Genomic DNA, 24,905 nt, shown 5'->3' with positions numbered 1-24,905 from the left:
TGATGCAAAGGGACCTGCCAACTACCAGTACTTTCCAGAATCCAGATGGTTCTGTACATCATTTGTGTATGTTTTTAGCTACACCCCCCCCCCAGGATCTTCCTTGTTCATCTGCAACTCCAAAGTTACATCTAGGAAGGAAAAGAAAACTGACTCCAAAATGTGGACATTAGGGAAATGTGTCCATTTTTTATTTTTACGTTTGCAAAATTGCATTGGTCACAAAGCATTCACAGGTGAACGGGCCTTGGCATCTCTTCGCTGAGGATCTGATTGCCTGTGAGAAGCATAAGTTGTAAGGAATAAGGATGCATGAAGGCTTTGTACGTGATCATCCCTGACTGCAGAGACCTCCCCTTCCCACCCTGGGCTCCGGATGCCCAGCAGTGTGAGTGAGCTTCCTGTCTTATGGCGGGCTAAGAGAGAGCATAAGTCCATGACCTGTCGTCATCCAGAGCCTCTTGCTCATTTCTTTCATATCACACTCATTGTTAGCTGTTGGAGGTAATATATATGCATCTCATGCCGGGAACAGCTGAATGACGCATTTACATCTGGAGAAGGAGAGTCGCCCCTTTGCTTAACAGACCTAAGGAAGGAAGGAAAGAAGGAATATGATGAAATGAGGAGGGGGCTGGGAAATAAGGAAATGGGGTTGGCTTAGTTTGCATATCTGAAGGATCCACAGAGTTCAGAACAAGCCCCAAACCTCTGCAGCTGCCGTTGCAAATCTCGCACTCGGCTCTCAGCTATAATTGGAAATGGGTTACTTACAATGTGAGGAGTGAAGGCGCCCTAGTTTTTGCAAGAAAAATGGCTTTTGAAGCAGCACTCTAGCAGGGTGCCAAAGTGCGCCATATGGTCTTTTATGCGGCAGATCCCCTCACGCTTTGCCTGTGACAGTTTCTGCTTTGTGGCACCGATTGCCTTGCTGCTGACTGGGGTGCCCTTTGCAGACAAAGTTACACAAAGAGGCTGTGGTTTTGGAACTATCCCGGCTTGTGACCAAACAAGCAGTGCAAGAGCCCCTGGGTCAATAGATGGTCACCCCTGGCTTGCCACTTCTTTGGTGTCTGCCTCTCATCGGCATAACATGCTTGGTGTAGGATTTTGTTTTCGGCAGTGATGGTCTGCTCAGGCTTCACATCAGCCCTGCAAAGCTAGTCACTTATAATTTCAAGGTTATAGTTTCAAGTATACCTGAAGGAGCGTCTCCACCCTCATCGTTCAGCCTGGACACTGAGGTCCAGCGCTGAGGGCCTTCTGGCGGTTCCCTCCCTGCAAGAAGTGAGGTTACAGGGAACCAGGCAGACGGCCTTCTCGGTAGTGGTGGAACAGTCCCTGTGGAACAGCCTCAGATGTCAAGGAAATAAACAACCATCTGACTTTTAGAAGATATCTGAAGGCAGCCCTGCACAGGGAAGTTTTTAATGTTTGATCTTTTATTGTGTTTTTAATATTCTGTTGGGAGCCTCCCAGAGTGGCTGGGGAAACCCAGCCAGATGGGCTGGGTATAAAAAATAAATTATTGTTTTTATTAAGAGGGAAATGGGGTTGCAAGGGACATGCATTGAATGGCAGCCAGTTTGCAAGTTCAACATTCTCTGCCAGTAATTCTCTCCTGTTCACTTAAGCATCAGGGGCTAAATCATGGACAGACTGGAAGCAGAGGAATGGTGGAAGGAACCAGCTGGGGAACCACTAAGGGAAGAAGACTCAGAGCCTGGGAACTGGTGGGGGGATGATAATGATTGGTCAGAGGGAGAAGAGGGAGAAGACTTGGGAGGAGGAGATGTCGGAAGCTGAAGAGTTAACAGGGCTTAGTGAGCAGGGAGAGTCTGTGGCAGAGACCAATCCAGAATCAGAGTCAGAAGCTGAAGGAGGAGGGGCCAAGAGGCAGAGAGGAATCAGACTGGTGAAGAGTCACAGGGGTTTCCCCCTCTTGCTGCCCCTCCTGTTGGTCTCCCAGAACCAGAAGAGGGCTGAAATGAGCAGAGCAAAGACAGACATGCAGGCACAGTCTCCTGGAAAAAGCCCTGGTGAAAAGGGGACTGAGATAGCTGTGAGGGGATGGGGGCTTTCAGTTTCGGCAACTGATTCACCTACCAGGAATGAGCTGCTGTGCTCAGTAGCAACATCAGGAGGCTTAGTTTGGTCAGAATCAAGTATATACTTCCAGAATTAATGCTGCATTAGTAAATGAGCCACCATAGCCGCTAGAAGGCCATCAGAATTTGTGTGCCGGGCTTTGTAGACTCATCTACCTATGTACTATCTGAAACCAAAGGGGCATACAGTGGTACCTCGGGTTACAAGCGCTTCAGGCTACAAACGCTTCAGCTTACAGACTCCGCTAACCCAGAAATATTACCTCAGGTTAAGAACTTTGCTTCAGGATGAGAACAGAAATCGTGCTCTGGCGGCGCAGCAGCAGCAGGAGGCCCCATTAGCTAAAGTGGTGCTTCAGGTTAAAAACGGTTTCAGGTTAAGAACGGACCTCCAGAATGAATTAAGTTCTTAACCAGAGGTACCACTGTATTGTTTGCAGGATGTGAAATATATTACCATTATTTTCAGCTCTCCCACTCCACTAAATATAATGCACTTTGTTTGTTATTTTCACGAATATACACATTTTAATGCACACGTTACTCCTGCACATGCGTTTTTATGCATACCCATTGGCTAGTGAACTACACTGCAAGATTTGTGAAAATTGTCATTTCTCATTTTGTTTCAGATTACGTAAATTCACCTTTAAGTGTTCTGCCACAGATATTTTCTCTCTCTCTCTCTCTCTCTCTCTCTCTCTCTCTCTCTCTCTCTCACACACACACACACACACACACACACACACACACACACAATTCCCTGTAGGATTGCTCTGTTAAACTTTTAGCAAGCCTTTGAATCTTCCTGTAAATTTTGTCTCTCAGCCCCAACCAATCTTGTGTTGGTTTTGGGCAGGGAATTGAACGAACTGGGGTTTTTTTTAAAAAAAATGCCTTGGTTAACATGCTAATTGTATATATTCTCTGAACCCTGTGTGGCCCATCCAGAGGAAGTTGTTGATTGGCCATTAACACATGTACTAAATAACCAAGCAAACTTTCAGGTGGACTTGGTTTGGGTTCCCCACCACCCAAAACAGCTAATGAGCAATGATCCCATAGAAATCTAGTACTTATATTTAGATTTAGATTCCTGCATTGCAGGGGGTTGTGCTAGATGACCCCTGGGATCCCCTGTCAACTTTACAATTCTATGATTCTGTGATTCTCCTCACTCCTGTCTGGAAAAAAATATTACATACTAGGAAAACCATTTTAGCCATTGTGTACATTAGCTTTCCCAGGATGCAGGTTCTTTATTTGTGTCTTCACGGTGAGTGAAACATCATTTGCATATTTACAGTATACATGAACATTCCTCTGTGGAAATTTTCTCTGTGTAGGGGGGGGGGAATGTTAACAGTTGGCAAATGAAGGAAGAATTGCAGCTGGCATCAACTTGATTTTTTCTCTATTTGTTTAAAGCTCCCTCTTGTGGTTGAAGGAGTTCAGGTTTTTTTTATTCTATGGTGCATAATGCCTCCTGAAGTGTGCTGAGTGCTCTCGTTCAGCACCTTAAAGGAAGTATCCGTTGCTTGGCAGAATCAAAGGCTCTCATGCTTAGCAGCAGCCGTGTTGTACCTTGAAGTGGCGTTTCAAAACGAGAGCAAAATGGCTTCCCTCCAGGCAGTCTCGCTCTCAAGCTGAAATTTCACTTCAAACAGATACATCAAATGTTGTGTAAAGTGATCAGTGTGTCAAGTGTGAAACAAGCATGTGGAGCCATGGCTGCCCTCAAGAGATTCGAATGCAAGACTGTTATTAAGTGCCACAAAACGGAAAAGGACAAGTTGGCCGTTCATGACTGAACTTCTGTCCTCTTCTTTGCCCCCCAAATCTTGCATGAACCTCTCTTGTCCACTGGCCTGCTGCAGCTGCTTTCCACAGTCTCTGTAAGGTTAATGAACCCCAGCATCAATCTATACCTGTGCTTTGGTCCAGGGTTCATCCGGTGTTTGCTTTTGAATGCATATTCAGCTGCAGTTGTACTGTCCTTAAAATTATTGTAGTTAATTGAAAATATATGTCTGTAAATAACTGTGGTCTAAACCACCGAACCTTTTGGGCTTGCTGATTGGAAGGTCAGTGGTTCAAATCTGTGTGGCAGGGTGAGCTCCCGTTGCTCGGTCCCAGCTCCTGCCAACCTAGCAGTTAGAAAGCACGCCAGTACAAGTAGATAAATAGGTACTGCTGCTACTGTGAAAAGGTACCGGTAAATACTATATTTTGTTGGAAGCCTCCCAGAGTGGCTGGGGAAACCTAGCCAGATGGGCAGGGTATAAATAATGTTGTTGTTGTTGTTGGTTGTTGTTGTAAATGGTGTTTCTGTGCACTCTGGTTTCTGTCACAGTGTCCTGTTGTGCCAGAAGCAGTTTAGTCATGCTGGCCACATGACCCGGAAAGCTGTCTGTGGACAAACACTGGCTCCCTTGGCCTGAAGTGAGATGAGCACCTCACCCCATGGTTGCCTTTGACTGGACTTAACCATACAGGGGTCCTTTACCTTTTTTTTTTTTACCTATATGTCTGTAAATTGCCTTGAAACATATACAGTCATATGAAAAAAGTACACCATCTTTGAATTATGTTGTTTTACATATCAGGACAGAATAACAAACATCTGTTCATTAGCAGGTCTTAAAATTGGGTAAATATAACCTCAGATGAACAACAACACATGGCATATTGCATGATTTATTTAGCAGAAATAAAGCCCAAATGAAGAAACCATGTGTGAAAAACTAAGTACACCCGTACTGCTTCCATAAGAATTAAGAGGCAAAGTGGCAGACAGGGGCTGCTAATCAAATGCCCTTGCTTAATTGATCATCAACAACACTTCTGCCCACCTTTATAGAAGCTGACGTTTTAGCAGTTTGATGGCCTGGAGCATTCAGGTGTGTTTTTACACAATGCCAAGAAGGAAAGATATCAGCAATGCTCTTAGAGAAGCAATTGTTGCTGCCCATGAAATTGGGAAGGGTTATAAGGACATCTCCAACCAATTTGAAGTCCATCATTCTACAGTGAGAAAGATTGCTCAAAAGTGGAAAACATTCAAGACAGTTGCCAATGTGTTGTTGTTCATCTGAGGCTGCATTTACTTAAATTTAAGACCTGGACGTGGGTGGCGCTGTGGGCTAAATCACAGAGCCTAGGGCTTGCTGATCAGAAGGTCGGCGGTTCAGATCCCCACGACGGGGTGAGCTTCCGTTGCTCGGTCCCAGCTCCTGCCAGCCTAGCAATTCAAAAGCACGTCAAAGTGCAATTAGATAAATAGGTACTGCTCCAAGCAGGAAGGTAAACGGTGTTTCCGTGCGCTGCTCTGGTTCGCCAGAAGCAGCTTTGTCATGTTAGCCACATGACCTGGAAGCTGTACGCCGCCGGCTCCCTTGGCCAATAACGCGATATGAGCGCCGCAACCCCAGAGTCGGTCACGACTGGACCTAATGGTCAGGGGTCCCTTTACCCTTTTTAAGGAATAGATTATTGTTATTATGTCCCCATATGTAAAACCAGAGAATTCAAAGAAGGTGTCCTTTCTTTTTCCCATGACTGTATGTGGAAGGCAATTCACAAATTATTAACCTAATGATCACAAACAATAATAGAAATAGAAGACAAAAAATTGGGAATTGCAAAAGAGAAGTCTAAATTTGAAAAAGAACTGATAGAAAATGATAAAAAACTGATTTCACGTACTTACGATTTGTTACTAGAATGGGAGTTAAAGGAAGAACAAACTAAGCCATCCATGATAAAATGGGCCCAAGACCTGGGCCACAATATATTTGTAGACCAGTGGGAAAGGCTATGGAAAAAAGATATAAAACTTACCGCGTGCTACAACTTGCGAGAAAATATTTTTAAAATGATATACAGGTGGTACCAGACACCTGAAAAAATAGCAAAAATGTATTAAAATAAATCACCTACATGTTGGAGATGTGAGAAAGAAATAGGAACTCAAATGCACATGTGGTGGAAGTGTGCAGAGATAAGGACATACTGGGAGAAGATCTATGAAGAGTTAAAGAGAATGTTAAAATGTAAAATTACGAAAAAACCAGAAATGTTCCTATTAAATATAATACCGGAGGATATAGGAGATGTAAATAGAAAACTATTAATGTATGGTATTGTAGCCGCGAGGGTGCTGATCGCTAGGAATTGGAAAAGTAGAAACACCCCTAGTATAACAGATTGGCAAATACTAATGAAAGAATATTCACAGCTAGCCAGAACCACCGGGAGAATTAGAGGGCAAACAAGACAAAAAATAAAAAAGGAATGGAGGATTTTTGATGAGTATATAAAAACAATTAAGTAAATAACACCCAAAGCAGACAAAACCAAACCAAGGTGAAGGGTTAAGAGATAAACAACAAAGAATTTATTTTGCGGATGATGAAGACGAATAGTATCAGCTACAGAGAGATGATTGGAAGTTGTTGGTATTTTATGTATTGTTAGTAATTTTTGTAAACTTTTCTTTGCTCCTTTTCTTTCTTTCTTTTTCTTCTTTCTTTCTTTCTTTCTTTTTTTCCTTATTCCTTCTTCTTCCTTTTTTCTTTTTCTTTTTCCGTATCCCCCTATTTTTTAATTGCTGAGATGTAAAACAAATGATATATTGTATCTTTGGTGTTCCTTTTTGTCTTAACTTGTATGTAAATATATGTATATTTTTTTTAATGACTGAAATAAATAAAAAACATTTTAAACAATAATAGAAATAGATGGGGATATGTATTAATCCATGTATTTCAAAATGTGATAAGCCAACCTTGCTGCATTGGGGGTGGGGGGCTTCCAGCTCATTCTGCTAAGTAGGACCCTTGACATCTGTTCCAGAGTCCTGCTCTGAATGCACCATTGCATCTTCAGCCTAGCCTCAGCTCCAACACCTGACATTGTTGGGGGTTGGACCAGACAATCCTTGGGACCTCTTCCAGTTCTACAGTTCTATGGTTCTGTGATCAGAGAACCTGGAGAAATTTCACTCAGCTTTGATTAAGTGATGGCCACCTCTGGCTGCTGCTTGGCCTTGACTGGCCACTGGTACCTACCGGTACTAAAACGATTCTGCAACAGCTGTTGTCTTATGCAATGCGAAGTCTGACATATTTGCTAGATATGCTTAAAAGCAATCTATCGCCAACAAACCTTTTCTTCTTTCCCCATATGAATATTGTGCAAAAGATTGCTTATAAACTCCCTGTTACCAAGCTTTAAGATACATAACATCACCGCACTGGGGAAAATAAAACGAAGAACAGTCCGTTGCACAATTGCTGACAGTCAGACTAGCCTAACACAGCACTGCCTGTCTCTTTGACACAGTTCTTGCTCAGCACAGCTTGATTTGTTTGACATCAGGGAATCAGTGGGGTTAGTTACTGTACTGCCATTAATGTTCAGGGGCACCCTGACCCAATTGTTTGGCTTGCGCAAGTTCAAATAACTTAGGAGAAATCTGACAAAGGTTTCAGTGCCTTTTCTGTGATCAGGATCATATAATGTGAATGATGCTATTGAAAAACGAACCATTTAAAAGTCTAATTTTACACTTTACTATAGACCTATTTCACTCTGACATATTTGACATGAGGAGTTCTGGTTAGTTTTTAATGTATTAATAGTGCAATCCAGGGGTGCCAACTTGAATAACATATTGGAGGGGGGCCAAGTAAGTCCTACCCCACATAATCACATGATGTGGTGCATGGAAACCATTTGAATGCCAATGCCTATCAACTGGGGGGGGGCTCAAATATTTTATTGATGAGACCCCTTGCCCCCTACGAGTTGGCTTCTATGGTGCAATTCTAGACATCTCTACTCAGAAATTCAATGGGACGAGTCCCAGGTACGTGTACATCACAGGGATAGAAACCTGAAGCCTTGTAGTTATTGGACTCCCATCTATCCCAGCCAACATAGCCAGCGATCAGGGATAACACAAGGATATGCTAGCAGAAGAAATCCTGGGTTGGTTGCTGTCCTTCAAACCATTGCAAAGGAGCTTGCAGAAAGCCACACACAATTCAGCGCTTGACACAAGCACCCATCTTGACATAACATGCAGGGAATTGTAACAGGAGCACACAGCTGGATTTCAGCTCACTTTTTTCATGATGTCTTGTGCTGTGAAAAGCCCTTTCATTTGTGGAAGGCCATCATTGGATCTAACCCAATATGAATGACCCATCTTTGCAGGGCTTTTTAATGGGCTGCTGCTGTGATAATTTATGTGAAGTGCTTGGAATGTGCAAGCACTCAGAAGCACCATATCAAAAAGTAGCATATAGCAATCATTTTTTTATGAGGGAAGTACTTGATTCAGAAAGAGGGCAGGGCAGTAGGTGAAATAACCTTGATTACAATTAAAGGATTCACATCTTGCCGTTCCACTATCTTACTCATCTTAACCCCCCTATTTATTTATTTTATTAAATGCTGAACCCCCACCACTCCCACCTGGAATGTAGCTTTCTGCATTTTTAAAGGCAGCTTTATATGCGCTCATGTGCAAAAGTGAAGAATGAATTTTGGATTTTCTTTAACAGGTCCTGAACCACTGAAACCCGTAAAGCAGAAATGTTTCCTCTGGCTGTCTGGCCATGATGCTGATTTATGGCTTGCTTTCTGGTCGAACCACCGTAATTTTGTGAAATGATAGAAGTATTGATTCTAGAAACAGTTTCACTTTTCTGAAACTACCAGGCAAGAGGAACTAAATGAAGCCCCCCAGAGTGAACAATACAGCTTTCTGCTTTATCGGTTCCATGTGCTTTTGCCTCACCTTTGCTTAACAATCTACAGCTCTCCCCTTTGGATCTCTTTTTCTCTTCCTCGCTGACTCTGTGGTAAACAAACGGAACCTCTCAAGTGTACCTATGAACCTTGAAAAGCTATTATACACATGTACATTATTCTGTATTAAAATCAGTGCAGAGAATCGCTTGTCAAGGATGTCAGGATCACTCATGCCGCCTCTCTCCTCCAGGGTATTTCCTTGGGTCTTAATCCTGATCTTGAGAAATATTGATGCGGGGAACTGGAAAAGTTTCTTCTCAAATCATGTTCACTGCATTTGCTATCACCATGTTTATATTCCTCCGACTACCTGCTCTTCCTTGGAAAGCTCAGCCCAACTTATACTGGGCAAAACTACGATGGCTTTAGGAGGCTAGACAAAAAGCTGAAGTTGTGGATGGGTTTTAATGAATAGGAGACGATATATTAATTGCAATTTATCCCTCCAGGCGCCCATGCGTGTGGGTTAAACAGAGTTTTGAAATCCCATCCTTGGCAGCAAAATTTAAAGTACAGTGATACCTCGCTAGACGAAAACCTCGGACAAAGAAAAACTCACATGACGAAAGCGTCTTGCGAGTTTTTTGGAGACTCGCAAGATGAAGTTTCCTATGGCCATGGTTTGCGAGACGGCAGGCGCACGAACGGGAGAGCGGCTGTTTGGTTGGGCACACGAATGGCTGCTGGGGAGGGAGGGAGGGAGCATGGCTGCACGGAGGCACCGAGCAGAATTTGCGGGGCTTCCGGAGCGGCCGTCTGGTTGGGTGCGCGAACGGCTGCTGGGGAAGGAGGGAGGGAGCCTCTCCCTGGCCCTCCTCCTGCTTCTCCCTCCCCTTAAAATATGAAAAACTTCCGGCCGTGGCGGGTGAGTCAGCGCCTTTTTTGCGCTCCCCCCCTAGGAACGCATGAATTAAATTTCAATGCATTCCTATGGGAAACCGCGCTTCACAAGACGAAATTTTTGCAATACGAAATGACTCGTGGAACGAATTAATTTCGTCTTGCGAGGTACCACTGTATAGGAATTAGGCTGCAAAACCTTGTTTTGAGCAAGTTTTGCTGTGGAGTAGGTTGGCTCCCCCTTCTTACCCCATTTAACAAATAAACAAGCAGCAACTTATGAAGTATAATTTAAAACAGAATTTATTTATTATCATGCATTGGTTCACAGCAATGGCAGCAGTAAAACCGATGCAAGCAAAATACTTATATTTGCAGTATAACCATTGTGGTTTGGCATAGTGGTAAGAGTGCCTGTCGAGGCCCCAAAGACCAGAGTTCTCATCCCCACTCAGTCACAAAGCTCACTGGGTGACTTTGGGCTAGTCACTGCCTCTCAGACTGCCCGACCTCCCAGGGTTCTTGTGGGGTTTAAATGAGGAGGGAGAACGGTGTATGCCACTTTGAGCAACTTGGAGAAAAGGTGGCATGTAAGTGCAATAAATAAATAATATGAGCACACCCCCTCGAGCACCTTGGTGCGGCATCAGTGTAATAAATACACAAAATCATGAATACTGAATCTAGAATGAAGTTTGTGCAATTTTACTTCTAGAGAAGCAATGTAGAAATGCCAGGGTTGAGAGGATTTTTTTTAAAAAATTAAGCCAGGTGACATTCTGCCTCTCTGCTGATTGTTGTGACTGCCGTATAGCTGTGACAATTCAGCATACATTATCACATTCATGTGGGAGAAGCTGATCCATTTCACTTTGCCCAGATCAAGCAAATACTGACAGTGTTTACATCCGTTGTTTCATTGTTGTCATCGGTTTAACCAAACTGAGATACGGCTACAGTGAATAATCCATTTCAATTTTGGGGCGAAAACACACATTTTCCAAGAAGTAGACTTTTTTAAAAAAAAAAAAGACTTCAGCTAAACTTGAGCAGGGATTTAGGAATTCTTAAATCCACTGGAATCAATTAGCTTACATATGCCTATATATTGAATTTTGGCTTCAGATTGTACCAAGTGTTCACCCCCCCCCCGGTTCAAAACCAATACTTTCGCCCCCGCCCCGAGCTCCTTTCCCCTTCTTATTTCTGACTGTCATTTGGGTGATAATCCTAAATCAGGATCATGTAGTAAATGAGAGAATATCACAACACTGTCTGCTTGGATTGTCCTTCTCAGTCACCCCCCCCCCAAAAAAAGACATCAAATATTTTTGTATTGCTCTGTTTGCAATGCACCCTTTTCTTGTTTCGACCAGCGACCATTACACAATCTCTCCCTCTCCCATTGGTTCACAGCCGTTCCAGATCTCTTAAATTCTTCTTTTCTCAAAAACCCTCTCAGAAATAAATTATCCTTGATTGCATCAGCAAGGGTGACAGCGGCAGAGCTCTTCAAACCTGGTCTTCCCCACCGGCGCGCTTAATCAACGAAGCACTTCCATCTTTGGCAAATGGGCTCCCACCACTGACAGAGCAAGTACCCGCAGAGACCATTTCATGAAATGCGTTAATCACTGCAAAAACGAGACCAATGTCACGGAGGGTGCCAAAGAGAGATCTGGTCCTTAAGAGCTCATCATGTTAGGGAACAAAGGGGATCTGTAGAGTTGCCATTTGTGAAAAGGAAAGTCTCCCAAGCCATGTCTGGATGTGTCTTTTGAAGTCATTTGTGCGGTCAGTCAGAGACCCTCCAAACCCCAGGCAGCCCCCGAGCAGAATAATGACACCAGACAATGTTCTATGGGATTAAAATTGGCCACAACTTTATTAAGATTCAGATGTAGGGAGACCTTGGCACAGGCATTGGGCGTTTATCCTTCCCAACCCCCCAGCCAGGGGTCTGGGTAATTTCCGGGTTATCCAGCATATGTGGGGGTTGGGCTAGCTCTGAAGAACATATGTTCAAGCAGATTGCCCCCCCCTTTTGCCACCGCTGGAGGGGGAGGGCAATGACGGCCCCTGAGCGAATGGTCAATGCCTCCCCCCCCTAGACCCCTTTAACGGGAATCCTGGTGCCGCCGCCGCAATGAGGGCGGGGGGTCACCTCCCCTACGCCCCCCCAGTTTGGTAAATGTCTAAAAGATTCCGCCCAAGGCCTGCAACCGCCAAAGTTGTGATGAATTGCTACGGGAAAGGCGAAACCTGCCAATGCAGGGAAAGTCCTTTCCGGCCCTTCAATAGCGGCCTTTTCGTAGCAGCGCCTGCGTGCATGTTCGCCTGCAGAAGAAAAGAGGTTAACCTGCAATGTAAGCATTAATTTTTGGGAGTGGAGGGTGGGAAAGCTCTGGAGCCGTTGACTGCTTCCCAGGTATGTCTCGCCTTCTGCTGTGGGCACTAGATGGTTACCTCCTCCTACCTGGCCAATCCCACGCTGGCAACAGCTCCCTCGGCTGGATTGGATGGTTGGCTGTGTGGGCAGAGACCACAGGTATCCAGCCCGGGAAGGCGGTGCCAGCCTCCGAACTGCTGGGGGCTGCCTGAGACTCCCAGGGTGCTATGCGCGACCGCGCAAAATGCGCACCCCTTTTATATGGGGAACGGTCATTCCTGCCTTATGTATTTCACATGGAAAGCATATTGTTTTGCCATCAGATCCTTGGCTTTTTCAAGGAAGTCTCCATCAACATTGTCATTATGTCAAATATGTCAACCATTGGCTCCCACAGAATGCCATCCTTTTAAAATACTTCTCTTTGCTAAGAAGCAAAAATCATGGACACAGAAATGTGATGAGCATGGCATCCCCCCCCCTTCCTCCATAACCTTGAGTTTGGCTGTCATTCAGGAAAAGAATCACATCATTATGGGAATCTTCAAGATGCTGAGCTTTGCTATACCTTTATGAGTCGCCACACTTCTTCCCATTCTTTGATGAGTCAAAGGACTGGTGTGTGCTGCTTCTTCAGAACACATGTCAAAACTTGTACCTGACATGGTAGAAGCAGGTGCATGTTTAATATTTAGCATGTACCCCCATCCTTTGTGGCATGTGATGCAATCCCCACACACACACCCTGAAAATGAGTACATTACCAGTGGAACCTGAAATAAAATCTTGCAATGTCGATTGCTCCTGCTTCTCAGTGTTGCAGCCATCCAAACCCCACCCTCTTCCAGTGTACTATGACTCGCCCAAGTGTCAGCTGTCATTCCATGCTTGGCCCTCGCCAGACCATTTTGCAGCTTTGCTCTGCCCCAAGGAATCCATCCCCTAAATATTGCTTGAATTTCTGCAAACCTTGGGATTCCCCTGAGCCCATTGATACCTCTCTCATGTCCATGGATGGTGCCATCTTGTTCTTGGTCTTCTGTACTAAATAAGGAGCAGCCCTCGGTGAATCAAGATCACTGTTAATGCATATGGTACATTAGCCAGTTAATCACTACCAGGTTTGTTGCAGTCACGGGAGCACCAGTTTGCACACACAGTCATTCCACCAGAAAGAGCTCTCCACCCAACGCAACGGGATCCCTCCATATCCAGAGAGATACACTTACGTTGCCATCTCCAACACCAAAATGAATGGAAGTCCATATTATCCAATGACTGTATAGCATAGTCTGTTGTCTCTGTGATATTTAACTCTTACTGTTTGAGCTATATTTAAGTCACGATTAGTTCCATAAGAATATAAGCAGAGTCTTCTGGGTCAATTCAATGCAATGTCCCATTTAGTCCAACATCCTGTTCTCACAGTGACCAACCAGATGTCTGTGGGAAACCCACAAGCAGGATTCGAGCACAAGAGCTCTCCCTCCTCCTGCCATTCAGAAGCATTCCCTCCAACTGTTGATTCTCTTAAATTGCAGAGTTGGATGGGACCCCAAAGGTAATCTAGTTCAGCCCAATGTATTGCATGATGTGTAACATGAGGTGCATTTTGTCTTTGTTTTATGGATGCAATTCTGTTGCTGATTTTATGCTGTCCACCTCCATGATATTTTGTTTTAATGTACAGAATTTTTTGCAAGCGAGCAAATAAATAAGTTTAACCACATAGTATACATATTAGACCACAGGAATTCGATGGCAGGGTTGGTCATAACACTTTTGGCTGAATTTAAACCAGGGATGGGGAAACAATGGTCCTCCAGAAACTCTTGGACTGCAAATCTCATCCTTCCCAACCGTTGGCCAATGCTGGCTGGGATAAAGGGAGCTAGAAAGTCCAATGGCATATGGGTGAGTCACGTGTTCCCCGTTCCTGGCTGAAACCAAACTGCCAAGGAAGCATCCTTACCTGTTCGTTCTTCTGGTTGGCTTCCTCTCGTGTGCCCTCCATCAAACAAACACGCGCCCATTTTCACATGGAGACCCAGCCCATCTGTCGTGCGAAGATGGAATCACTCATTCTTCACGACTGTCGAGCAAGGAGAGTGCAATAAATCAAATTAATAGCCAGAAAAGGAATCGCTCAGGATGGGGAAGGGAAGGAAGTCATTGGCTCCAACCGGTTTAGTGTCTTCCTGAGGAATTCTGTGAAGCAGCAGTTACGCACCCAAGGAATGTTTAAGTGCATCAACACCAGGACACTTAACCTTGGTAATAGACCTCAGTCCTATCCTACCCAGTTAATAATTGATGCAAAGATTCTGAAAGGCAATTCCCATGTGTAAATCCCACGCGAAACCGGATTTAATATCTGGACTGAAATGAGAGTATGCTGGGGGAGGAGGGGGTCATCCTTTGTGCTGCTCAGCAAAGAGATCCGCAAAGCTCATATTGCAAACAAACAAACAAGACCTGTGGAACAACACTTTTGGTTGATCTAGTCTCGTTGTAAGGCATTAGTTTAAATCTTAATTATAATGTTTTGTTTTGTTTTTAACACTTTCTCTGTGCTTCGGGGAGGTGGGTTGGAAGTAAGATGTAACAGGTGAGGATGGCAAGTTTGGTGGGAATATTCAAGGATAATCAAAGAAATACTTAAATATTTCAGTATAGTATAGTAATATTTTTAGGGGGGGATATACAACCAGAAACCATATCCTTACCTCCCTTCAAGAGCACCAGCTATTCTTCTGCAATTTTCCATAGCATATTGTTGTGAACAGGGCCGTCTTAAGCATATCTGGTGCCCTGGCGCCGTGGTGCGAAGATCCCTCTGTGCCCCCCCCCGTCCCGTTTCCCAGCGCGGCTGTCTGGCAGGCGCAGCAGCCTAGCGCCCCCCTGGCGGCCCGGCGCCTTGGCACATTGCGCCATCCAGCCTTGCCTTAGGGCCGGCCCTGGTTGTGAACAGGGATTCTCAACTCTGACAAATATGAAAGATCAGAAAAGAGAAAGGCTTCTTTGTGTTGGTGTGCAGATGAGAGTTTGTTTGTCTCAAATTAGACCTAAAATGAACGAGATTCCCCAGCAAAAGCAAGCTTACACCTCACACTGACTTTGTACGCATACTTAAGGTACATATGCAAGAGGCTCATTTATAATTGTATTTTGAAAATGATTTGTGTTGTTATGTACCTGCACTGTTTTCTGGATGTTCCATGAGCACAAAATCATAGAATTGTAGAGTTGGAAGGGACACTGAGGGTCATCTAGTCCAACCCCATGCAATGCAGGAATCTTTTGCCCAATGTTGGGGCTCAAACCCACAACCCTGAGATTGAAAGTCATATGCTCTACTAACTAAGCTATCCCAACTATCATATTTTAAAATAGTTGTGTTCTATGTTGTGAATCAAGCATTGCTAGCAGTTGTTTCTTTTTGTTTTCCAAGGTACTTAAATCCATTTTAAAAATTCGGTACGGCATGAACAAATTGTTATTCTGAAAGTGTGGCCCAGAGAAAAAAGGGGGAACAACCAGTGTTGGACTCTGGCCTGGGAGACCAGGATATGAATCTCCACTCAGTCAGGAAACTCAATGGATGACCTTGGGCCTGGGGAGATGGGCACCAAGGGGTATATAAATGCAATGCATCCCTAAATAAGCTGAAAAACAAGCTCTGTGAGGGTGGCATAAGGATGCTGGGCCTTGCAGCATCCTCTCCTGAGCAGAAGTGCTGACCACATTCCCCTGCCTCCTCCTGCTGCTGCATTTGCTCTCTGGCACTAATGCCCACGTACTCTTGTCCATAAATATATTTATTCTGTGTTCCTGCCAGTCCCAGACTAATAGGCCTAATGCTTCCTGAGAAGCAGCCCAAAGCTGCATTAGCCGCAGATGTTTGATTGATTTAAAACAAAGAGCCTGACCGCTGAGCCGCTCTCTATGGCTTCTCTTCCTGTCACTTTGCCTGTAGGGTTATCTCTGAAATGCAATTAAGGTGCTTAAAAGTACATTTTCAGGAAGATGCGGAATTGATGATGGTATCTGTGCCAATGGGTGACTCCGAAGGGGGAGCGCTTGCAAAGTCATGCTTTACCCTTTGCAGCCATGCGCAAGACGCACCCCACTTAGCACCGGGCCTTTTGAAACAGAGGGCAGGATGCAAAGTAGAGGAGGGGGGCTCCTCACCACGAAGACTTCGCATTAGACACCCCGGGCCACTTAGATCACCATCTTCTGATCCTTTGTTCATTCATCTATTATTGAAAGTCAAATTGTTCTCTGATTAGACATTTGCACAGGAAGGTAATTGCAAGGGCATGGCGCCATTTTCCATCTCTGCCCTCCTCGCTCGCTCGCATCATCTCTTCGTGTGCGAAGAGCTGCGTTCTTCTTTTAGCTCGGCGGTGAGGAACCTCTCCCAGCAAGGGCTGCATTCCCTTGTAGCCAGAGGAGAAAGTGGTTAGAAAAACTATTATTATTATTAGTAGTAGTAGTAGTAGTAATAGTAGTAGTATACGGCCTTATACTGTATACTACTCTACTATACGCAGGTAGCACTGTGGGTTAAACCACAGAGCCTAGGGCTTGCCGATCAGAAGGTAGGCTGTTCAAATCCCTGCAACAGGGTGAACTCCCGTTGCTTGGTCCCTGCTCCTGCCAACCTAGCAGTTCGAAAGCACATCAAAGTGCAAGTAGATAAATAGGTACCGCTCCGACGGGAAGGTACACGGCGTTTCCGTGCGCTGCTCTGTTTCGCCAGAAGCGGCTTAGTCATGACCCGGAAGCTGTACGCCGGCTCCCTCGGCCAGTAAAGCGAGATGAACGCTGCAACCCCAGAGTCGTCTGCAACTGGACCTAATGGTCAGGGGTCCCTTTACCTTTTCCTTTACGGCCTTATACCAGTAGGTCTCAGAGCAGTTCACAACACAAATTTACAATATACAAAGCACAAAATACATAATAAAAACAATCAAAACTTAATAAAAATAATCAAAACAATTGGTTAGACAGTCTAACCAAAAATTTCAAAAAGGGTGGGGAATGTACAGAGATTACTTAAAAAAACAGTGCCCCCAAATCAAAACCTGGACTTGCTTTGAGTAATTTTTGCAAAGCAAATTATGGCCTACAAGCATAGTATATGGAGAAGGGTAGAAATGATGAAATGAGAAAGAAACAGTTTATCAAACATGAAACCAGAACCACTTTGAGGAGGAAGGAAGTCTATTAGAATAGAATAAGGATCGGAAAGAGGAAAATAGGGTAACATAAGTCCGTATGTAAGAACTTTCAGATTTATGGCTGTATGTTTGTCATTTGTTTTGTGTGTTTTTTAGTTTGTTTCTTAAGTGTCGTGTGTGTGCATGCTGTAATGAAAAGGTAATAAAAAGCATAATAATAATAATAATAATCAAAACAATGAATAATACTAATGTATACACACTAATAAACAATACGCTCCCCGACAAAAGCCCCTAAACAGTACTCCAGCCCACAAATACAAATATGCATTTAACATGAAAACAGACCTTTTCTGCTTATATATGAGAAAACAAAACCACGACGTATATTCTCAAAAGCCCTACTTATATAGGTCATCATGGAAATTATGGCTCTAGAGATTCGCAGCCATTCTCCCTGCAACGTGCCTAATAAGGAACACGGGCCATTAAGGATTGGAACAAATTGCCTAAATGAGAAAGACAAAAAAGAAATTTTGCAGTTGATCGTTTGTTATTAATAAATCATTACGCTCCTCTACTTTCTCGCTCTTTCAGTGAGATTGATTTTAAAAAGCTTTGCAAACAAGGCTGGGTAGAGATCTTCAGAGGATGGCATGCGGCAGTTCCTATCCAAGGGTGTGACGCCTACCCACCGTTTTGGATCTTCTTTAGCTGAGCCTCCCTCCATGGCTGCGAAAACCCATTTGTTGTTTTCATGTGTTTCTAATACTTCTCCTCGTTCTAAAAAGCCAAGAAGCTCTTGACGCGGCTTACAAACCATTCTTACGATGAAACCACACTCCAGTCCGTACCCTCCAAGGGTCTCTCCTTCCCCCCCCCCCCCAGACGGTCCCAGTACTGTATTACGAAAGCCACCCCAGCTTCTGATTTAATCCCGGAATGTCCCTAGTTCCCCTGCTACTGACCTTGGGGAGGAGGTGGTGGCAGTGGCAAGGGAGCATCCTATTGCCTCTCCGTGGCCTCCCTGTGGCTGCTGCCGCCGGCATCCTCCCTTGGGCAGCTTGTAGTGGCAGCTGGAGGGCAGGTGAGGAGCAGCCCTGGGGTGCAGGTAGAGGGCAGGGCCGCCCTGGGCGGAAAGAAAGGGGAAGCAGAGCGGAGTGCAATGAGTCTTGGTTTTTATTTTTTATTGTAATGCTTTGTGCATCTGCAATTAATTTTCCCCCTTTCTAAAATTTATTTATTGGTTATTTACCAGTAAATAAAATAAAATCAAGATTAAGGGGTTGTCTCAGAATAGTGGAGGGTTGGTGCACTGTCCTTTTGGTATAGTGGTATAGTTCTGTGGGGCGGGTGGGGGACAAAAAAAAGGGGGGGTTGAGAAGGGTCAGTTGGGGGGCGGGCGAGTGATAAATGTCCCTATTTTCATTTGAGGAATGTTGGAGGTTTTGCAGTCTATTCTGTGCCCCTAGCATGCTTCGGGGCTTCCTTCCGGGCTTGCAGCCTGCCCCGAATTCATTCCTCGTCTTTCCTGATCTCGTTTCGTTGCTGCCTTAGACCTGATCTAACTTGCCTTTTTGATAGCCCTGCTGTCACGCCTCCCGTTGATCCTGCCGAGACTTACAACCCCGGTCCTCATTCTGCAGAGACGATTCGCGCGCCCTGGTCTTATTTAGTTGCGGGGCCCATGAGGTGCATGGAATGTGGCTTGGGAATGTGGCTTGGGGGAGTCTTGATGGCCACACAGAGATGCTGAGAAGGCCACATTTGGCCCTGGGTCTGAGGTGCCTCGTCGTCTCTGCCTTATCTGATTGAAACAGCCTGCTGGATCTTGCCAGTGGCCCATGTAGCCCAGACTACCGGCCTCACGATCGCCAACCAGGAAGCCCTTCCTGCCATTTCAAGCAGCTGGTTTTCAGAAGCACATTGCCTCCAAACTGTAGCACACACAGCTACTAAATCTGCAATACAATACCTCTTCCATTCATGTGTCTGCCACCAGATCCTTTAGTTCATCTGCATCTGCATACCCTCCAACCTTTCACCGATGAAAATAAGGATGTCCCATTCCATAATAATAGTAATTTTATTATTTATACCCTGCTATCTGACTGGGTTGCCCCAGCCACGCTAGGCGGCTCCCAACATATATAAAAACATAGCAAAACATTAAACATTAAAAACTTTGCTTCAGATGGCTTCTAAAGGTTGTATAGTTACTTATCTCCTTGGCTCGGGGGTCACATAACTCCATACTCTCAAAGATTGCTCCGATGAAAATAGGGACATCCTAACCATGAAATCAGAAACTGGGACGATGCCTGTAAATCTGGGACTGTCCCTGGAAAATAGGGGCACCTGGAGGGTCTCAAGCTACATCTGCTTTGCAGTTACAGGGAGCATGGCTGAAATAGCCTCTTTCTCCTGGAGATTATCATCAGCTGCCTGCCTACATATTTAAGATTTCGCTTTCAGTGCAAAAGCAAAAATAAATAAATGGTAGGAACCTGGATTGAATGCAAGGAGTTGGGAAGCAATGGGGGCCGAGACTACCAAGCGATGCCAGCAAGAAAAAATAAATTGTATCTTGCGCTAAGCAAAGACTGCTGACGTGGCTCGATCTTTTCACGAAAGCCCAAGGCAAACTCAACAGCAATAATGGCAGCGTTTTTATAAAGTGTCCTTCTCATGGAGTCATCGGATGGTGATTATTTGAGATAATAGCAAATATGGGTAGTGGTTTTTGTTGTTGTTGCTTTTCAATAAGACAAAGGGATCACTTTCTCCTTCTTGGCGCTGGTAGAAAAGAGAAAGCAAGCAAGTAGAATGACAGGCTGGGGAGGCTTAGTGAGAGATGGTCCCCCCACCTGCTGGCCCTGCCTGGGAATGGCAGCCTTGACCAAACAAAGCCACATACTGTAATGCATTGTTTTAGAATGAATTGGGCGCTAGGCGAAATTGCAGTAATGTGATCCTGAAATGAGTATGGCAGGCGTGCATGCGTGCTGTGGCTCCAGATCAATAAGCAGCACTTATTAGATTCTAAAAGGTCTTTAAAAATAACTTTCATGTTTAAAAGACAATAAATTACTGGAAAAAACTCCCTCTCTCTCTCTCTCTCTCTCTCTCTCTCTCTCTCTCTCTATCTATCTATCTATCTATATATATATATATGGGATATGCAACCACCTTTGTGAGTCAACATTTTTATTCACCCAACCCCAATGGCAATATAAATATTTATGGGGGTGAGGGAAATAAAAGTCTAACAAGCTGAAGTAGCAGGGGCTATAAATGGACCGACTGAGTTGCCTTGCCTAGCCTTTTGTTTGTGCAGAGAAAGTATGCGTTTTTAAAAGACGTGGGACAGATTCAGAACTGAGAGGCCGCAATGTTGAAGATGCCAACATGGCTAAGCCTCCTGTTTACGTTTGGGCTTCCGAGTCATTGTTGAGTGCAGCGTGTGCTTTAAGCCCTGGACTGAGGAACAAACAGAAAACCAATTGGCTTTGTATGCTGCCTGTCAAAGGTTTTTTTGTTTTTAATGCTACTATAGGGCAGGGTTGGCACCAGGGGTCAGCATGGCTGGGCATCTGCCAAGGACCCGCAAGCCAGCAGATGCCCCCCTGACAATAGCCGTTTGGACCTTCTTCTCTTCTTCACCATGGCAACCTGCTTGCTTGTTCAGGCCTGGCATAGGCCTAGTCAGTGTTGGTGGTGAGGAAAAGCGGCGCTCGGCCTGGCAAGCAAGGAGGCAGTGGCAAGGAGGAGGTGCTAAAGGCAGAGAGGGGGCAGACCTGCTCAGGGAGAGAGAGAGCCCTCGAAAGGTGTCTTGCTCGAAGGCTCTCCAAAGCCTGCTAGGCAGGGCCAGCCCACCCGTGAGGCGGGCTGAAGAAGCTGCCTCGGGCGGCAGAATCCTGCGAGGCGATGCCCCGTTGGTGCTCCACCTGCTGCCTCAGCCACCACTGGGGGGGTGTGGCAGTGGCTTCTTCCGGTGAGATCTCAACAGAAGAAGCCACTGCAGCCACAACGTCAGGGTGCGAGGCTTTGGTGGGGGGTGGGACACTTCCCTTTTTTGGTGGTGTGAAATGGGGCAAAAAAAGCTCAACAATATTTGGTGTGTCCTGGTTTTTACCTTTTGAAAGATGGCAACCTCACAGCCCTTTCCTCTCATTCTCATATATACCGTGTGCACATGTGTGTGTGTATAAAATTTTATTTTCTGTTTTACAATTTAAAATACTCATTTACATCCTTCAGCTATCGATGACTTCCCTTCTTCTCTTTCCATGGTTCATTTTACATATCATAAATCCCTGCATATTTTACAAAAACTATACCGTTCATAATTCCATTATTGTATCCTTCAAAACTTGTTTACGCTGTTGAATTTATCTCAATGATGCCAGCGTTTTCAGCTGTACACAATTATTTCCCACATATTCAATGAATGTTTTCCAATCTTCTCTAAATGTATGTTCTTCTTGTTCTCTTATTCTGTATGTTAAGGCTGCAAGTTGTGCATATTCTGTCAATTTAAGTTGCCACTCTTCTTTGGTTGGGACCTCGCTCGTTTCCCATTTTGGGGCTAACAAAACACGGACTGCAGTAGATAGCTACTGAAAACAAGCCAAAAGCCACCTTAAGTTCATAGGTAATGTTCCGCTTTTTTTTACGGATAGCGTCTGCTCTGACTCACGCTCCTTGAAAGTGGCAAAGTTTGGAGGATAACATCATCATGGCAGCCTTGAACTGATCTTGCCTGATGCTGTGGTTTTTTGGCAGTTGCTAAAAAGTGATATAAATGAAAGTGGGAATCTGGATTACTGCATGTAGGCAATAAATTCCAGTATCCTGTCTGGAAAATGAGCACCGATTCTGAAGCACTGCATTTGTTTGCCACCTATTTGCACTAACTTGTCTTAAGTTCCGCTGTTTGCCTCGTATATATTCCTGTCAGCCTCCAAGCGTCTGTTAGCATTCCCATCTACTCCACAAGTGCGTTTGAAATCTTTGTTAAGAAGGACTGGAAGTGAGCAGGAAATGAAACGTTCCTGATTTAAAATAGCTTCTGTATATTCTCTTGACTCTCCCAATGTGGCACACAATTAAAATGTTAAAAGAAAGGGGTTTTTTCCCTTAAAAGGGGGGGGGGCAATAAAAGAAACAAAATTGTCTGTAATTTCATCTATAGGTTCCTTCCACATATCTCTCCATGTGTTCATTAGAGAAATAATATTAATACTGCAATAACTGTAAGTGATTTTGCTAGAATGCTTCTACATCACGGGTCTTTTGCATGTACAGTGGTACCTCTGTTTAAGAACTTAATTCGTTCTGGAGGTCCGTTCTTAACCTGAAACTGTTCTTAACCTGAGGTACCAATTTAGCTAATGGGGCCTCCTCCTGCCGCCACGCCACCAGAGCATGATTTCTGTTCTCATCCTGAAGCAAAGTTCTTAACCTGAGGTACTATTTCTGGGTTAGCAGAGTTTGTAACTTGAAGTGTTTGTAATCTGAAGTGTTTGTAACCCAAGGTACCACTGTACAAGGTGAATGAAAATCAGGCTGCATAAACACCATACATTTAAAGTGCACACACACCCCCGGCAAGAATCCCGGGAACTGTAGTTTACCCCTTCGCAGAGCTGCAGTTCCCAGCACCCATAATGAACTAGGTGTTTTAAGTGTGTGGTGTGTGCACAGTTTCAGATCTATCCAAATGAAAATCTAAGTAGTGTACCTCCATGTACGTAGCATACTGATATTCAACAATCTATAAGTAACCATTAGTATGGAAGAAGTTGTCCTTTATCAAAACAGGAGCAAGGCCTGCAACAAAATGGTTGCTTTTCTGCCACAGGAGTGCTCCTGTTCAGGGTTCCAGCCAGTCACCTTCTTTTCCAGGTTACCATAAACTGGTTTCCTATCTCCAGTCTATGAATGTTGTCTGAGACTATGAGTGAAGGGCTTGAGAAGAGAACAATGAGGATTTAGGGCATGGGTGGAGGTAATAGAGGAAGGCAAATGACTGAGCAAAATAGCAGGGATGCACACCCTTCAACATTTCTCTGATGAAAATAGGGATGTCAACAACAACAACAACAACAATAGTTATTATTATGCCCCGCTCTCCACGATTATGATTCTAAACTCCCAGATTATACAAGTGAAAAAGCTAATGAGTGTTGAATTGTAGGTCATTCATAAACCTGAAGAGCTCTAGTGTGACAAAAAGTGGTCTTGCAAGAGAAGTGTGTCCCCTCCCCTGGTTCATTGAAAGCCTACCAAATACTGTTTGGCAAGTAATCCATAACGTTAGAAAAAGTAAAAAAGTATTTATTTTTGGAGTGAGGAGAGCCAAGCTGTTCACTCAATGCACAAACTCTGCAGCACACAGAATTAGCAGTGAAACGGTCATCAGAGGACAGCTAATACGTTTTGAAGGAGATTAATAAATCAACATCAACAATATGTTCAGTTCCATTTATTAGTGCCAAACACTCCTATGGCATTTTGTTTTAAAAGGTATTCGAAATGCAGCTGGAATCTGCAAGCAGAACTGCAGAATGCAAAACATTTGTGTGTGTTTTGCCTCTTAAAAACAAAACCCCAAACTATCCCTGTGTCTCTGAAGTTAATTACGGTATCTCCATGCCTTCTTTTTTTTTTCTTCAGCAGTACCGGTAACTACTCTGGCAAGACATGTAGGTTTCTCAGATTCACCCACAAGTGGCAGAAAAAAACACCATTAACTTTCCCTGTCATTTATTGTTCACAGCTTTAGCTGGAAAAAGTGGAGAGGAGAGATGCTCTGAGGAGGGGAAAGAGGAGATTAGTGTTCACACATCTCTTTGAAACATGGTGAGTCTCCTGTGACTTTAGAGGAAGGAAGCTGGTTTACACTGAACATTGCTGGTGGCAGCAGCAGGGGGAGTCTTTCCTGTGTCAGGCCATAGCTTTTTAATCTGATGCACACACAGCATGGCACAGCCGGCTTGCAACGTCCAGCTAAACCTATAAATCTGTGGAAATAAAACATCTAAAACATTTTTTTGGGGGGGTTCCTATTTATTTTGTTGTTGTTCATATACTTATTTAATCTCCTCCTCTACAATTGACAATAAAGAGTTCACACCCACCCACCAGCAGTTACATTTAAAACAGAACATACTCGTGGCAAAGATGCATTCATCCAGCTGGGAATGCCTGGCGGAACAGCAATTATCTCCAATTGCTTCTGGGAAGTACAGATATGATGTTAACACTCGGGACCCATTGCTGCAACATAGCAACTATTGTGAAAAGGGCCTGTTTTGCCACAGTGACCCGTTAGGAGGCCAACATGGGACTGCAGAGCTGTTTGCCTCACAATGCCTTGTTGTTGTTTAGTCGTTTAGTCGTATCCAACACTTCGTGACCCCATGGACCAGAACACTATAGCCTATAATGTCCAAATGTGGCCTAATGTCCAAATGTCCACCCAGCAATTCTTCCTTTCCACTCATTTTCTCCAGATACAAAACATAAGTTTGGCTAGGTCAAAATGGCTTTGGAAAAGGA

Source organism: Zootoca vivipara, chromosome 12, assembly GCF_963506605.1.
Source record: "Zootoca vivipara chromosome 12, rZooViv1.1, whole genome shotgun sequence".
Classification (NCBI taxonomy): domain Eukaryota; kingdom Metazoa; phylum Chordata; class Lepidosauria; order Squamata; family Lacertidae; genus Zootoca; species Zootoca vivipara.
This window is presented reverse-complemented; position numbering follows the sequence as displayed.